Raw genomic sequence first — 15,633 nt, 5'->3', positions numbered from 1 at the left:
ACACCCCCACCGGACAGTTTTCCGCTCAAAAAACAATGACAATACAGGATTATTTATTTTATTCAATAAGTAAAAGGGAGGGATGAGACAGCAAACATTGTATATTACTGAAACAGCCAAATAGATTAAAAAGACAATTACTTTGAGTTAGATCAGGGAAAACATTCAGTCCATTAATGAGCATCTGTCTATGACTCTATTATCCATGTGTTTCTTTGCTGATAAACTTCTGCGAGGATTAACATTGCCAAGAGTAAAATAAAGGAACAATCAGCTGTGCAATTATAGTACTATATCTGTCCCTGGTGAGAGGTTTATTTTATGTTTGCGATTAATAATAATACAAATTTAGTTTTGGTAAAGTTTTGGTTCCCTCCTCTTCCATTTAGCATTCTGTAGACAATAAGAAATAGGACATTTGCATACAAGAGTTTAAAACATAGATAAGTACAGTACAGTTGTCTCTATACTCTATACTAGTGTAAGGGTCCACGGGCCGAGGTGTTCTGTTGCGATCATAAGCCCAGTGACATACCGCTAATAGCGCACCACCAATAGTGGCAGACCATGCAGCCGCTATGAGACCTGTGAGTCTGTGGGTCCTGGATATAGATACAGGTGAAAGCAATGATGGAGGAGGGAGCATCAGCTGGCGCTCCCTCCTCCACCTTTCTTCCTGTGCATTGCAACCACTGAGCCAAGCATTGCAGGCCACACGCTGCAGAGCATGATTAAAAGGAGGAGCAGAGAGAGGTGAGTATTTTTTTAATCAATGAGTATTTGGTAGGGGTCGTCATGCTGCAACATGTTTCTGAGAAGCTTCCTCTCCTTCATCAGGGATAGTTTATGTGTTTACCGTCTCCATATAAAGACGTACTTCCTGAATGAGTAGTTGGTTAATTTGGATAACTAATTTAGATGTACAGATTACAATAGATTACATATAGATTACATACAATAGATTACAATACATATTCTGCTTTACCCCATCAGCAATTAATAAACATTTAAAATTAAAACAATTACTAAAATGCAAATAATTCCCTCTCATTATTTAACCTATGAAAATTCAGCATGTCCAATTCAAAAATCCTTTTGATTTCTATATGGGGCATACTTTTTATATAGTCACCTCCTCTCCAATGGGCTTTTACCGATTATACAGCCCATACCTCCGTTCCTGAAAATTGGCCTTGGTGTTTATTGTATAATGCTTAGACAATGGGTGACTAAATAATTTTTTTTTACATATTATTAACATGTTTAGTTAATCAAAAAAATGTCCACAGGACCAGGGAAGAAATATCAAAAGTGCAATCATATAATCCCGTTAAAAACATGAAACTTTAATAAATTGAGGTAAAAAACACCCCCCTAGTGCAATAACACAATTAGCAAACTCTATACATAAATAACCTATGATAGCCCTATGCTAGCCTGCTATCCCTTCCTGACAGTGGAGGTTGGTACCCTAAAAGATACAATTATTTGGCACCCCCACCCTGTGGCGGCTGTCCCAGACTCACCCTAAATGACCCTTATAAACTACAGGTGGGAAAACAATAAGCAAATAAAAGAGATGAAAAAGATAATGCTTAATATAATATACAGGCTATTAATGTACAATATATAAAAGACAGGCTATTACATGTAAACATAGAGAAACCTCTTGTATAACCAATAGATAGTAGCAAGTAGGGATGAGCGACTTTGCCTTTTTTAGGGTCGAGTCGGGTTTCATGAAACCCGACTTTCTCAAAAGTCGAGTCGAACTAAATCGGCCGACTATCGTGAAAAGTCGGAGGTCCGACTTAAACACGAATCCCAATGCAAGTCAATGGGGAAGCAAAGTCGTCAGGGAGTGGAGGACAGTAAACACACCTACAGTGCCCATTTCAATGCCAATGACACCAATTCTTATTACTTAAGCTTGTCAACCTTAATTTACTTTATAATAATAGTTACACATTGAAAACTGGGGGTTATTTGGCTACAGTTGTGAGGGGGTAGGGCTGGCTGCAGGTTTTCGTGTGCCCCGGGCGAAAGAGTGTCAGTGGGCCCCTTTAACACATAACACAATTCATGATGCTCCGATACGGCAGAGAAATAGTGGTATCGTGCAATGAAAAATACTTCATTTCTTACATGACATGACTGATATCTATTTTAAATTCTACAATAGCTCAAAAACCGGACAGTATATTGCTCCATACAGTATTATGGCCACCACATAGTGTGCCATACAGAATAATGAGCCCCATATATTGCTCCATACAGAATAATTGGTCCCAAATAATATTCCATACAGTATTTGATGAGCTCCACATAATGCTACAGTATATGATGGTCCCCATATAATGTGTCATACAGTATAGGACGGTCCCCATAGAGTAGAATGAGCCCAACATATTGCTCCATACAGTATAATGAGTCGCATATAAAGCTCCATACAGTATATGATGGGCCCCATATATTGCTCCATACAGAATGGGCTCCATACCCTATATGATGCCCCATAAATAATGAACCCCATATGATGCTCCAGTATATGATGGGCCCCATGGATGATGCTCCATTGTATGATGGGCCTATATAATGCTCCATATATAATGGGCCCCATATGCTGCTCTAGTATATGATGGACCCCATATGATGCTCCAGTGTATGATGGACCTATACACTGTGTGCACAATTCTAAGACAAATGAGTATTTTGATTACATCATCCTTTTTATACATGTTGTCCTACTCCAAGCTGTATAGGCTTGAAAGCCAACTGCCAATTATGTAAATCAGGTGATTTGCATCTCTGTAATGAGGAGGGGTGTGGTCTAATGACATAAACACCCTATATAAGGTGTGCTTAATTATTAGGTAACTTCCTTTCCTTTGGCAAAATGGGTCAGAAGAGAGATTTGACGGACTCTGCAAATTCAAAAATTGTGCGATGTCTTGCAGAGGGATGCAGCAGTCTTGAAATTGCAAAACTTTTGAAGCGTGATCACTGAACAATCAAGCGTTTCATGGCAAATAGCTAGCAAGGTTGCAAGAAGCGTGTTGATAAAAAAAGGCTCAAAATAACTGCCCATGAATTGAGGAAAATCAAGCGTGAAATTGCCAAGATGCCATTTGATATCAGTTTTGTCATATTTCAGAGCTGCCACGTTACTGGAGTATCAAAAAGCACAATGTGTGCCATACTCAGGGATATGGCCAAGGTAAGGAAGGCTGGAAAACAACCACCTTTGAACAAGAAACATAAGATAAAATGTCAAGACTAGGCCAAGAAATATGTTAAGACAGATTTTTTTAAGGTTTTATGGACTGATGAAATGAGAGTGACTCTTGGTGGGCCAGATCGATGGGCCCGAGGCTGGATCAGTAAAGGCCAGAGAGCTCCACTGTGACTCAGACACCAGCAAGGTGGAGGTGGGGTACTGGTATGGGCTGGTATCATCAAAGATGAACTTGTGGGACCTTTTTGGGTTGAGGATGGATTGAAGCTCAACTCCCAGACCTACTGGCAGTTTCTGGAAGACACCTTCTTCAAGCAGTGTTACAGGAAGAAGTTGGTATCGTTAAAGAAAAACATGATTTTCCTGCAGGACAATGCTCCATCACATGCATCCAAATACTCCACAGAGTGGCTGGCCATTAAATGTCTAAAAGAAGAAAAAATAATGACATGGCTCCGTTGTTCACCTGATATGAACCCCATAGAGAACCTGTGGTCCCTCCTAAAATGTGAGATCTACAGGGAGTGAAAACATTACACCTCTCGGAAAAGTGTCAGGGAGGCTATGGTGGCTGCTGCACGCAATGTTGATCGTAAACAGATCAAGCAACTGACAGAATCTATGGATGGAAGGATTTTGAGTGACATCGTAAAGAAAGCTGACTAAGTTGGTCCCTTTTTTTGGGTTTTGAATGTCAGAAATTTCTAAATTTTGTGTTGTTATATTGGTTTACCTGGTGAAAACAAACAAGTGAGATGGGTATATATTTGGTTTTTATTAAGTTGCTTAATAATTATGCACAGTAATAGTTACCTGCACAAACAGATATCCTTCTAAGGTAGCCAAATCTAAAAAACCCCACTCCAACTTCCAAAAATAGGAAGCTTTGAAATTTATGATAATTTTTTCGGTTGATTGACAACATAGTTGTTGTTCAATAATAAAAAGAATCCTCTCAAATACAACTTGCCTAATAATAATTATGCAAATAGTGTGTAATGCTCCATGTATAATGGGCCCCATTTATAATGCTCAAGTTTATAATGGGCCCCGTATATGATGCTCCAATGTATGATGTGCACCATGGATGATGCTCCAGTGTATGATGGGCCCCATTTTTAATGCTCCAGTGTATGATGGGTCCATATAATGCTCTATATGTAATGGACCTCATACGATGCTCCAGTGCATAATGGGCCCTATCTATGATGCTCAAGTGTATGATGGGCACCATATATAATTCTCCAGTGTATAATGCTCCCCATGTATTGCTCCAAACATTAAAAAAGTGAAATACCTCTCCTCGTTAGGCACTGCTCTACTCTAGACTCCTCAGCGTCGCTATCTTACAGCTCTGTGCACTTGTACTGTTCAGGCAGAGGGCGTACAGACGTGACATCATTGTGCTCTCTGACCTGAATGTCACTGTCAGGAAACGCGGAAGAGGTCACAGCGGTGGAGCAGGGAGAGGTAAGTATTGCAAATTGCAAGTGCTGGAGCCCTGAGCAAGCAGGGGGGCCCACTTGTGGGCGATCGCGCTGGCACAGGGCCCCTCATAGTACGACGGTGTCTGTAACGGCGAGTGGGCCCCCCACCGTCAGAGACACTGGACTACTGTGCCCCTGTGCCAGTGCCGTTGCACACAAGTGGTCCTCCCCACCTGCTCAGGGCCCCGGCACTTGCCTGGGTGCGCCAGGTGCTAACTCTGGCCCTAGGGGGGACAGCCCAGTTAGGGAGGTGGAAAAACTGGCATATGTTGAGGTGTAGGCTCTGATGTTCAGCAGCTGCAAATGGAGGAATTGGATAAGTCCGAGGAAGAGGAGGACAAAGCGAGCCATTTTGCTGGCAACCTATGTGTCATCAGGGGAAGGTGGGACAAAATCCTTTGAAACCCATGCATGGTTCATTTTAATGAAGGTGAGATTATCAACAGTTTGGGTCGACAGCCGGGTCCTTCTTTCTGTCAGGATTGCCCCAGCAGCACTGAAGACTCTTTCTGATAGCACACTACCAGCAGGGCAGGTGAGCTCCTGTAAGGCATATTGTGCCAATACAGACCAGGTGTCCAGTTTATAGGCCCAGTAGTCAAAGGGGAATGAACTGTGAGGGAGAACATCGATAGGGGAGGAGAGGTAATTTTGAACCATAGTTTACAACTGCTGTCTCCTGTCTGTTGCAATCGTTTCAGTATTATCAGTCGTGTGAGTGGTCCTCAAATCAGTCCACAACATGGTCATGAGACCCCTGCCTCCAATGCCAGTTCGGCTGTGTGCACCACGAACACCTCTTCCATTTGGCCCAGTACAGCTCGTGGTAGAACCTGCAACGCTGCTGTGTGCTGGGAATGCCTCTAACAAACAGCTCACCAGAGTTGCTTGTTTGCTCACCAATAATAGCTCTAGGTTCTCCTGTGGCATGATGTTCTGTAATTTGCCTTTACAGTCGTGGCCAAAAGTATTGACACCCCTGCAATTCTGTTAGATAATACTCAGTTTCTTCCTGAAAATGATTGCAAACACAAATTCTTTGGTATTATTATCTTCATTTAATTTGTCTTAAATGAAAAAACACAAAAAGAATTGTCCTAAAGCCAAATTGGATATAATTCCACACCAAACATAAAAAGAGGGTGGACAAAAGTATTGGCACTGTTCGAAAAATCATGTGATGCTTCTCTAATTTGTGCAATTAACAGCACCTGTAACTTACCTGTGGCACCTAACAGGTGTTGGCAATAACTAAATCACACTTGCAGCCAGTTGACATGTTTTAAAGTTGACTCAACCTCTGTCCTGTGTCCTTGTGTGTACCACATTGAGCATGGAGAAAAGAAAGAAGACCAAAGAACTGTCTGAGGACTTGAGAAACCAAATTGTGTGGAAGCATGAGCAATCTCAAGGCTACAAGTCCATCTCCAAAGACCTGAATGTTCCTGTGTCTACCGTGCGCAGTGTCATCAAGAAGTTTAAAGCCCATGGCACTGTGGCTAACCTCCCTAGATGTGGACGGAAAAGAAAAATTGACAAGAGATTTCAACCAAGATTGTGCAGATGTTGGATAAAGAACCTCGACTAACATCCAAACAAGTTCAAGCTACCCTGCAGTCCGAGAGTACAACAGTGTCAATCCGTACTATCCGTCGGCGTCTGAATGAAAAGGGACTGTATGGTAGGAGACCCAGGAAGACCCCACTTCTTACCCCGAGACATAAAAAAGCCAGGCTGGAGTTTGCCAAAATTTACCTGAAAAAGCCTAAAGCGTTTTGGAAGAATGTCTCAGATGAGACAAAAAAAGAGAGCTTTTGGGGCAAAGGCATCAACATAGAGTTTACAGGAGAAAAAAAGAGGCTTTCAAAGAAAAGAACACGGTCCCTACAGTCAAACATGGCAGAGGTTCCCTGATGTTTTGGGGTTGCTTTGCTGCCTCTGGCACTGGACTGCTTGACTGTGTGCATGGCATTATGAAGTCAGAAGACTACCAACAAATTTTGCAGCATAATGTAGGGCCCAGTGTGAGAAAGCTTGGTCTCCCTCAGAGGTCATGGGTCTTCCAGCCAGACAATGACACAAAAACACACTTCAAAAAGCACTAGAAAATGGTTTGAGAGAAAGCACTGGAGACTTCTAAGGTGACCAGCAATGAGTCCAGACCTGAATCACATAGAACACCTGTGGAGAGATCTAAAAATGGCAGTTTGGAGAAGGCACCCTTCAAATATCAGGGACCTGGAGCAGTTTGCCAAAGAAGAATAGTCTAAAATTCCAGCAGAGCATTGTAAGAAACTCATTGATGGTTACCGGAAGTGGTTGGTCACAGTTATTTTGGCTAAAGATTGTACAACCAAGTATTAGGCTGAGGGTGCTAATACTTTTGTCCGGCCCAGTTTTGGAGCTTTGTGTGAAATGATCAATGTTTTCCTTTTTTGCTTCATTCTCTTTTGTGTTTTTAAGACAAATTAAATGAAGATAATAATACCAAAGAATTTGTGTTTGCAATCATTTTCAGGAAGAAACTGAGTATTATCTGACGGAATTGCAGGGGTGTCAATACTTTTGGCCACAACTGTATATCATGGATCGACGATGCTGGCCAACCAGTAGTCGTCATCCTTCATAATTCTGACAATGCGGGGGTCCCTTTTTAGGATCTGCAAGAGATAATCACACATGTGGGCCAATGTTCCAGGTGTCAATGATGCACTGACAGTGGTGGGTGGAGGACCACTTTCTATCAAATCCACATCCCTCCAGTCATGCACAAACCCTGTACCTGACCTTGGCAAGCCAACATTTTCTCTTGCCCCCCGAGAAGCATTCTCCTCCCCAAAATAATCATCCCCCTCATCCTCCTCCTCTTCCTCTTCCTCCTCCACCTCATCCAGGACAGTTCCCTGAGCAGACAATAGCTAACTGTCATCAAGGCTACCCTCTTCCTCCTCCTCCTCCTCCTCCGCTGCAGATGCCTGATCCTTAATGTGCAACAAAGTTTGCACGAGCAGACGCATAAGTGGGATGCTCATGCTTATCATGGCGTTGTCTGCGCTTACCAGCCATGTGCATTCCTCAAAACACTGAAGGACTTTACGAAGGTCTTTCAGCTTTGACCACTGCACACCCGACAACTCGATGTCTGCCCTTAAACTGCCTGCCCATGTATCCTCCCACAAATGCATTAAAGCCTGCCTCTATTCGCACAGCCTCTCAACCATGTGCATGGTGGAGTTCCACCTTGTTGCAACGTCTATGATTAGGCGGTGCTTGGGGAGGTTGCAGCCTCTGCATACGACTGGAGTCTACAGGTGAGCGACGGATGTGCAAGCACAGTCTTCGCACCTTATGGAGCAGGGCTGTTAACTCCGGATAATTATTTAGGAAGCACTGCACCACCAGGTTCAAGGTGTGAGCCAGGCAAGGCATGTGTCTGAGTTTTGCAAGGGCTATGGCCGCCACAAAATTACGGCCGTCATCACTGACTACCTTGCCTGGCTCAAGATGTAGACTGCCCAGCCATGACTCAGTTTCTCGCAGCAAGTAGTCGGCCAGTACCTCCACGGTGTGTCTGTTGTCGCCCAAAGACATCATCTTTATAACAGTCTGCTGACGCCTACCACTATCTGTTCGATAGTGGGACACCTCGTGTGCAACACTGGCAGCTGCGGATGGAGTGCTCGTGCGACTGGGCTCTGTCGACGAGCTTTCGCTTCTGGAGGAGGAGGGTCGAATGCCTACAGCCAACTGTTTCCTATACCCTGGGCTAGGCAGCACTGTTCCACCGCCGCTGTCCCCTGTGAAGACTGCATCCACCACATTAACCCAGTGCGCAGTGATGGACACGTAACGGCCCTGGCCATGCCTACTGGCCTGTGCATCTGTTGTGAGGTGCACCTTTCCACTCACTGATTGTTGAGTGCATGGACAATGCGGTCTTTCACATGCAGGTATAGGGCAGGGATGGCTTTTCGAGAAAAGAAGTGCCGACTGGGTAGATCATAGCATGGGACAGCATAGGCCATGAGCTCTCGGAATGCTGTGCTTTCAACCAAACGGTAGGGCATCATCTCTAATGAGATCAGTTTGGCAATGTAGGCGTTCAAAGCCAGTGTGCGAGGATGAAAGGATGAGTACTTTCTTGTCCTACTCAGAGTCTCTGCTAGGGTGAGCTGGACTTGAGAGCTGCATATGGTGGAACTAGCGGAAGACATGGCGGATTGAGAGGGGGTTGGTGATGGTGATGGTGGTGGTGGTGGTGATGGCCTAGATGCAGTCTTTCATTGGAAAAACATTGTGATTCCCTGACTACTTTGGCCTTGCGATGACACCTCAACATTTCTTGCTGGTGGTGTGCTAACCGGTGGGATTGCAGTGGCGGAAGTGATGTAGCGTTGCTGGCTACCTTCAGTTGGAGCAGGTGCACGTGTGCTACCTGAGGTTTTGTAGTCCATCCATGCTTGCAAGTGCATGTTGATTAAATGTCTAAGCATGCAACTGGTATTCAAATTTTGGAGATTTTTCCCTCGGCTAAAGGTCCTTCCGCACTTCTTACAGGTAACCTTTGCCACACTGCACTCTTCCTACTATGGTATACATTTTCTGGCCTTGTACACTGTTCTAAGTTGACCGTCTGGCCAAGCTGTCCTGCAACTCTTTTAGTTTTTGGTCCACATTTTGGACAACTACGGGCCTGCCAGATAACTGCTGCTGCAATGTCAATGCCTGCTGCGGATCCTTCTCCTTATCTGAACTATTGCCAGCGCCACCCTCCTCCCCCAATGGATGCCATCAATAGGATTTTGGTCAAAAAAGTGCCACACTGCACTCTTCCTACTATGGTATAAATTTTCAGGGCTTGCACGCTGTGCTAATTTGACCGTCTGGGCAAGCTGTCCTGCAACTCTTTTTGTTTTTTACCACGTTTTTGGACAGCTACGTTCCTGCCAGATAACCGCTGCTGCGATGTCGATGCCTGCTGCGGATCCTTCTCTTTTGAGCTGTTTCCAGCGGCACCCTCTTCCCCCAATGGATGCCAATCCGGGTAAACAATTGGGTCATCCTTCACCTCCACTTCAATTTCAGCTGCACCTTCTTCTGTGTCACCGTGTAAGGTGGCATAGTATGCGGGAAGGGGCACCTGAGTTTCATCAGCATCAGATTCTGGCTCAGTAGACTGAGAGGGCAATGTAGTGCTCTGGGTCAATGAACCAGCAGAATCATCTAGCAGTGGCTGTGCATCAGTGCACTCCATGTCAAATTCATCTTGGACTAGGGAATTCAGGACTTGACTTGGTAACCCAGGCCTGGTATGTGAAAAGAGCTCCATGGAGTAATCAGAAGTGTGGCCTGCCGCATCCTTCAATTTTAGTGCGGGTGAAGGACACAAGGAAAGGTGTTGCTCCTGACCAGAAGCCTGCACTGACAACTCGGTGCTTGCATTTTTGGACACTTCAGAAGAGGAGGCGATAGAGCTGGAGGCTGTTTCTGCAATGTAAGCCAAAACCTGTTCCTGATGTTCTGGTTTTAAAAGCGGTTTACCTACTCCCAGAAAAGGGAACCTTGCAGGCCTTCTTGAGCCAGACGATGATGCAGGATCAACACCTCCTGCCTTAGCTGCTATTATGCTTTTGGCATAACCAGCAGATGCACAGCCACCACCATCAGTACCAGCTGCCCCCCCGCCCACGTCCACGGCCTCTTCCACCAAACTTCCTCATGTTTGGGAAAATGTACCAAAAATACCAGCAGATATATGGTACTGTATGAGGAGCGTACAGCTGTATACAGTGTAGGGGAAAATTTAAATGTTGGTATTTATTTCCGTAGTCACACCCAGACGCTCTCCCAGTATATATTTGACCGCAATCCAAACAGCAGATATACGGTACTGTATCAGATACGTACAGCTGTGTAAAGTGTAGGGGAAAATTTAAATCTCCTTTTATATATTCCCTTAGTCACATCCAGACGCTCTCCCAGTATGTATTTGACCGTAATCCAAACAGCAGATATACAGTACTGTATCATAAACGTATAGCTGTATAAAGTGTAGGGGAAAATTTAAATCTCCGTATATTTATTTCCAGAGTCACACACAGATAGTTAGCATGTATTTGTCCGTGATACCAGCCAGAACACGGTAGTGTGAGAGGAGCGTACAGCTCTATACGGTGTATGGAAAAGTTTAAATCTCCGTATATATTTCTGGTGTCACACACAGATGCTGTCTCAGTATGGATATGACCGCAATCCAAACAGCAGATATACAGTACTGTATCAGAAGCGGACAGCTGAATACGGTGTAGGGGAAATTTTAAATCTCTGTATATTTATTTCCGTTGTCACACACAGATGCTGTCTCAGTATGGATTTGACCGTAAACCAAACAGCAGATATACGGTACTGTATCAGAAGCGGACAGCTGAATATGGTGTAGGGGAAAATTAAAATTTCCGTATATTTATTTCCGGAGGCACACACACACAGACGCTGTATCAGTATGGATTTGACCGTGATCCAAACAGCAGATATGCGGTACTGTATCAGAAGCGGACAGCTGAATACGGTGTAGGGGAAAATTTAAATCTCGGTATATTTATTTCCGGAGGCACACACAGATAGTCAGCATGTATATGTCTGTGATACCAGCCCATACACCGTAGTGTTTGAGGAGCGTACAGCTCTATACGGTGTGGGAAAAAATGAACGCTCTGTAACTGTGCAGAAAAAAAGAATAAAAGTATGAGTGCTGTGTAAAAAGTTATCAGGCAGCCTAATAACCAGCGCTGCTGCACACAAAAAAATCCTCCCCTTTCACTGCACACTAACTGTACAGCACAATTGCTATCAGCAGAAGCACATATTCTTTTTTCTTTCCTGCCTATCTTTTTTCTTTCCTGCCTAACACTCTCCCTATTGAGAAACAGCAGCAGCAACCTCTCCCTATGATAAGATCGGCAGAAGTAAAATGGCGGTCGGCGGTCAGGGCTTTTATAGCCACTGTGACGCAACACAAAGCAAGCCAATCACTGCAATGCCCTTCTCTAAGGTGGTGGTGGCCGCTGCCTATGTCATCGCGTTGCCCACAGTGTGCGTCCTTGCTCATTGGCTGAGAAAAGGCGCCTGTAAGCATTATGGGAAACGTGATTTTGGCGCTCGGGTCGCCGACCGCATGGCCGACCTCACGCTATGGTCGGGTTTCTCGGCGAAACCCAACTTTGGGGAAAGTCGGCGACTTTTGAATCTGACTGACCTGTTTCGCTCAACTCTAGTAGCAAGTTTTGTCTTTTTGGGTATTATAGGAACCAATATGGATACAATTCTGATGTTTCTTTATTGAACAACGCTATTTTTTACCTCTTGTTTGTGCTTGTCTGATTTACTGCAGAGATATTGTTTTTGGCTCTATCTAATAATGTATTTGGAATCTATGTTTTCTGTAGTCTAGTAATACCCAAAAATACAAGCTTGCTACTATCTACTGGTAGCTTATGGAATCTATATTTTCTCTGGTCTATTAATACCCACGACTCTGGAGGTAGTATCGATCCCTGAAAGTAAAAAAAATTATGTGTAAGGATGAATCGCAAGAGCCTCAACACCAGACCCCTCACCTCCACATCAATATTGCTGGATTCCAGAATGAAAGAGACAGCCTCCAGTCCATCATCATGGCGGATGGAGGCATACAATGCCTCAACATCCGCCATGACAAGAAGCATGTCAGGCTCAAGGCTAAGACCATCCAAAGGTCTCAGGACGTCAGTAGTGTCTCTGACATAGGAGGGCAGTATCTCAACCTGTGATCTAAGGTAATAATCAATGAACTTACAAATGGGATCACACAGCCCTCCTATGCCAGAGGCCCCTTCTTTTTCCCTTATATAAGATGGTGTCTCCAGCGCGTGCACATGCTCAGTGCGGCAGAGTCTTTGATGCATTTTCCCGGCTGCTGACAGTGACACGGGAGGCCTGTGACATCATGAGGGATTTACCTCTGCCTTCCGGTCACATGAGCGGCTGTGGGCGATGTATTATATGTGCCTGCTATGCAATGCGCATGCGCTGATAATGGCACTGGTAATTTACAACCGCTTGTTCTCCAGCAGAAAAACACACAAATTTCACACACAGGCACAGCCCCCCAAGGAAGCCCACGCGAAACGTGCGTCGGGGCTGCTTTTTGAACACGCTCACTGGCAGATACATATGGGTAAGAAATGCGTCCCTTCTCTAATTGTTATTTTTACATGATAGGTTTATAATATACATTGATATCTTCATTTTTTCGCACTTGGAGATAAAGTTAGGGTTGCCCACTATTGACATTCACTATGCAATTTTTTCAGGTCACTATGATTAATTATTGGAGGTAACTCTGTATAGGGTATGGCTATCATTATCTATACTGCTACAATAGTGTTGCTGTGTCCCTCACACTTGAGCTTTGTATAGTGCTTTGTCTTTTATCTGTATATCACATGTAACTTTTTCTACATTATATAATAAAAGCATTGTGTTTTATATAGTTCGTACTATTTGCTCAGTTGTTTTTTGTAGGATTTATGCTGTATTGGAGTGTCTATAGTTATACTATGTCTAGTGGATTGGTCTTTTGACCCTGTATTTTGTTGATATGTATCAGTGGATCTTGTTCATAGGCGAGGAGACGTCCAGCACAGAGAAGACGACCACTGAGAAGAAGGTACAGCTCGCATCCCGCCTTAAAGAGACACCTTCTTCACCGACACGGTACTGCACAGACTATCCGGAGTCAGAAGTGTCTTACAGGTATGGTGATGCACCACACACTAGACATGACTATAACACACCGGCTCGTGCCAGCACTGACCGAGCCACCATGGATCTTACATAGTTCCTTGCCTGCCGAGAACTGGTTACAAAGGGACTTGTAAAGTTCACTGATAAACCCGAGAACTATCGGTCATGGCGAGCCTTGTTCCAGAACGCCATTCATGGTCTGGACCTTTCTTGTAGTGAGGAGTTAGATCTCCTGGTAAAGTGGCTCAGAAGTGAGTCAGTCGAGCATGCCAAAAGACTGAGAGACATTAATGTAAAGCATCCTCGCACAGCCCTACATAAAATGTGTGGGAAAGACTTGATGAATGCTATGGGACAGTAGAAGTCATAGAGAATGCTTTATGTAAAAGATTTGATGATTTTCCTAAGATAGGACCTAAAGGTTATCTAAAGCCTAGAGAACTGAGAGATTTATTTAATGAGTTGCAGGTTGCCCAGCAGGAAGTTACCTTGCCCGGATTGGCATTCTTAGACACCGCTAAGGGTGTCAATCCGATAGTACAGAAACTTCCTTACAACCTACAAGAAAAGTGGATTACATGTGGTTCACAGTATAAATGAAATCATAATGTATCATTCCCTCCTTTCATTGTATTTGTTGATTTTGTCACCAAACAATCTAAGATCAGAAACGACTCTAGTTTTGACTTTACTCTGTCATGTTCCACTGCCCCTGGTGTCAAACTCGGTAAGACACCCGTGGCAGTCCACAAAACTAACATTGTTTCCACAGGCTCTCCTCTCAAGGTGAATAAACCCCCTCCAGATGAGAGCAAGCCTCGGGATGTCAGTAAATATTGTCCTCTACATGAGAAACCACATCATCTACTAAAATGCAGAGCCTTCAGGGAGAAGACTTTGGAGGATTGCAAAGGTTTCCTCAAGGAGAACAACATCTGCTTCAAATGTTGTGCCACAACCTCTCACTTCACCAGGAACTGTAAAGCTAGTGTGAAATGTGCAGAATGCAGCAGCACGGATCACAAAACAGACTTGCACCCTGGATCACCTCCATGAGCATTGTCGCAAGCAGAGGAGCAAGATGGAAAGCAGGAGGACAATGACGAAGACACCCCTGTGGTCAGCTCTCAATGTATGGAGATCTGTAAGGAACTCACAGGAGGAAGGTCCTGTTAAAAAATCTGCCTTGTCCGAGTCTATTCTGCAGGCCTTCAAGATTTATGCAATCCTGGATGACCAAAGTAACAGGTGTCTAGCCAGGTCCATCTTCTTTGACAACTTCAGCATTGTAAGCCCTGGTTCTCCCTACACCCTGAGGACGTGTTCAGGTACCGTTGAGACGGCGGGGAGAAAAGCAACCGGATACAAAGTGGAGTCCATAGATGGCCAAACCTGCCTATCATTACCGACCATCCTTGAGTGCAACCAGATTCCTGACAACATGTCAGAAATGCCTTCATGAGAGGTGGCGAGACATCACTCCCATCTAAAGCGTATAGCCCACCTGATACCTGAGATGGATCCAGGAACCCCAATAGCTCTACTCCTGGGAAGAGATATACTATGAGTCCACAAGACTAGCGAATGTTTAAACGACTCTGGGAACGCTCTGTACGCACAGAGACACAACCTTGGATGGGTCATCATAGGAGACGTCTGTCTAGGAGGAGCACACAAGCCGGCCTCAGTCAACAGTATGCTTACCAGCACACTAGAAAATGGATGTCCATCTCTCTTCCGGCCTGCCACAATAGTCTGCTGGTAAAGGAATTGCCAAACAGCACTCCACTACCTTGCCCTTTCTCAGCACCTACCAATGAAGACCACACCTGTGAAGGTGAACAAGACCACATGGGAGGTACAGTCTTCCACAGGGCAAAGAAGATAAGATGTTCCTTGACATTATGGGTACACAAATAGTCAAAGACAACCTCAACAAGGGACAACCTATTCCTGGAGACAGCATGCTAAAGAAGCTCAATTCAATTGTTGACCAAGATGGGCTGCTGAGAGTAGGTGGCCGTCTTCAAGAAGCTGAGGTAGAAGTTTCAGAGAAACACCCGGTAATAATCCTTGGACGTCATCACCTCACAACCCTGGTCATTCAGCATCATCATGACTTAGTGA

The 15,633-nt window shown here is 44.4% G+C and overlaps 1 long non-coding RNA gene across 1 annotated transcript in view; it reads right to left on the bottom strand.

The window, feature by feature from the left end:
• Positions 1-208: 208 nt before the first annotated feature.
• The window catches only part of LOC141083973 (uncharacterized), a 108,380-nt gene continuing 92,955 nt past the window's right edge, over positions 209-15,633 (bottom strand). Inside the window, exon 3 of the long non-coding RNA XR_012230878.1 lies at positions 209-393. This is a non-coding gene — a long non-coding RNA (uncharacterized lncRNA). The remainder of the gene's footprint in view (positions 394-15,633) is intronic.

This window comes from Dendrobates tinctorius, unplaced genomic scaffold (assembly GCF_039654945.1).
Source record: "Dendrobates tinctorius isolate UK_male_01 unplaced genomic scaffold, ASM3965494v1 ptg000022l, whole genome shotgun sequence".
Classification (NCBI taxonomy): domain Eukaryota; kingdom Metazoa; phylum Chordata; class Amphibia; order Anura; family Dendrobatidae; genus Dendrobates; species Dendrobates tinctorius.
The sequence above is the reverse complement of the archived record's forward strand: the minus strand, read 5'-3'. Positions and strand labels throughout refer to the sequence as shown.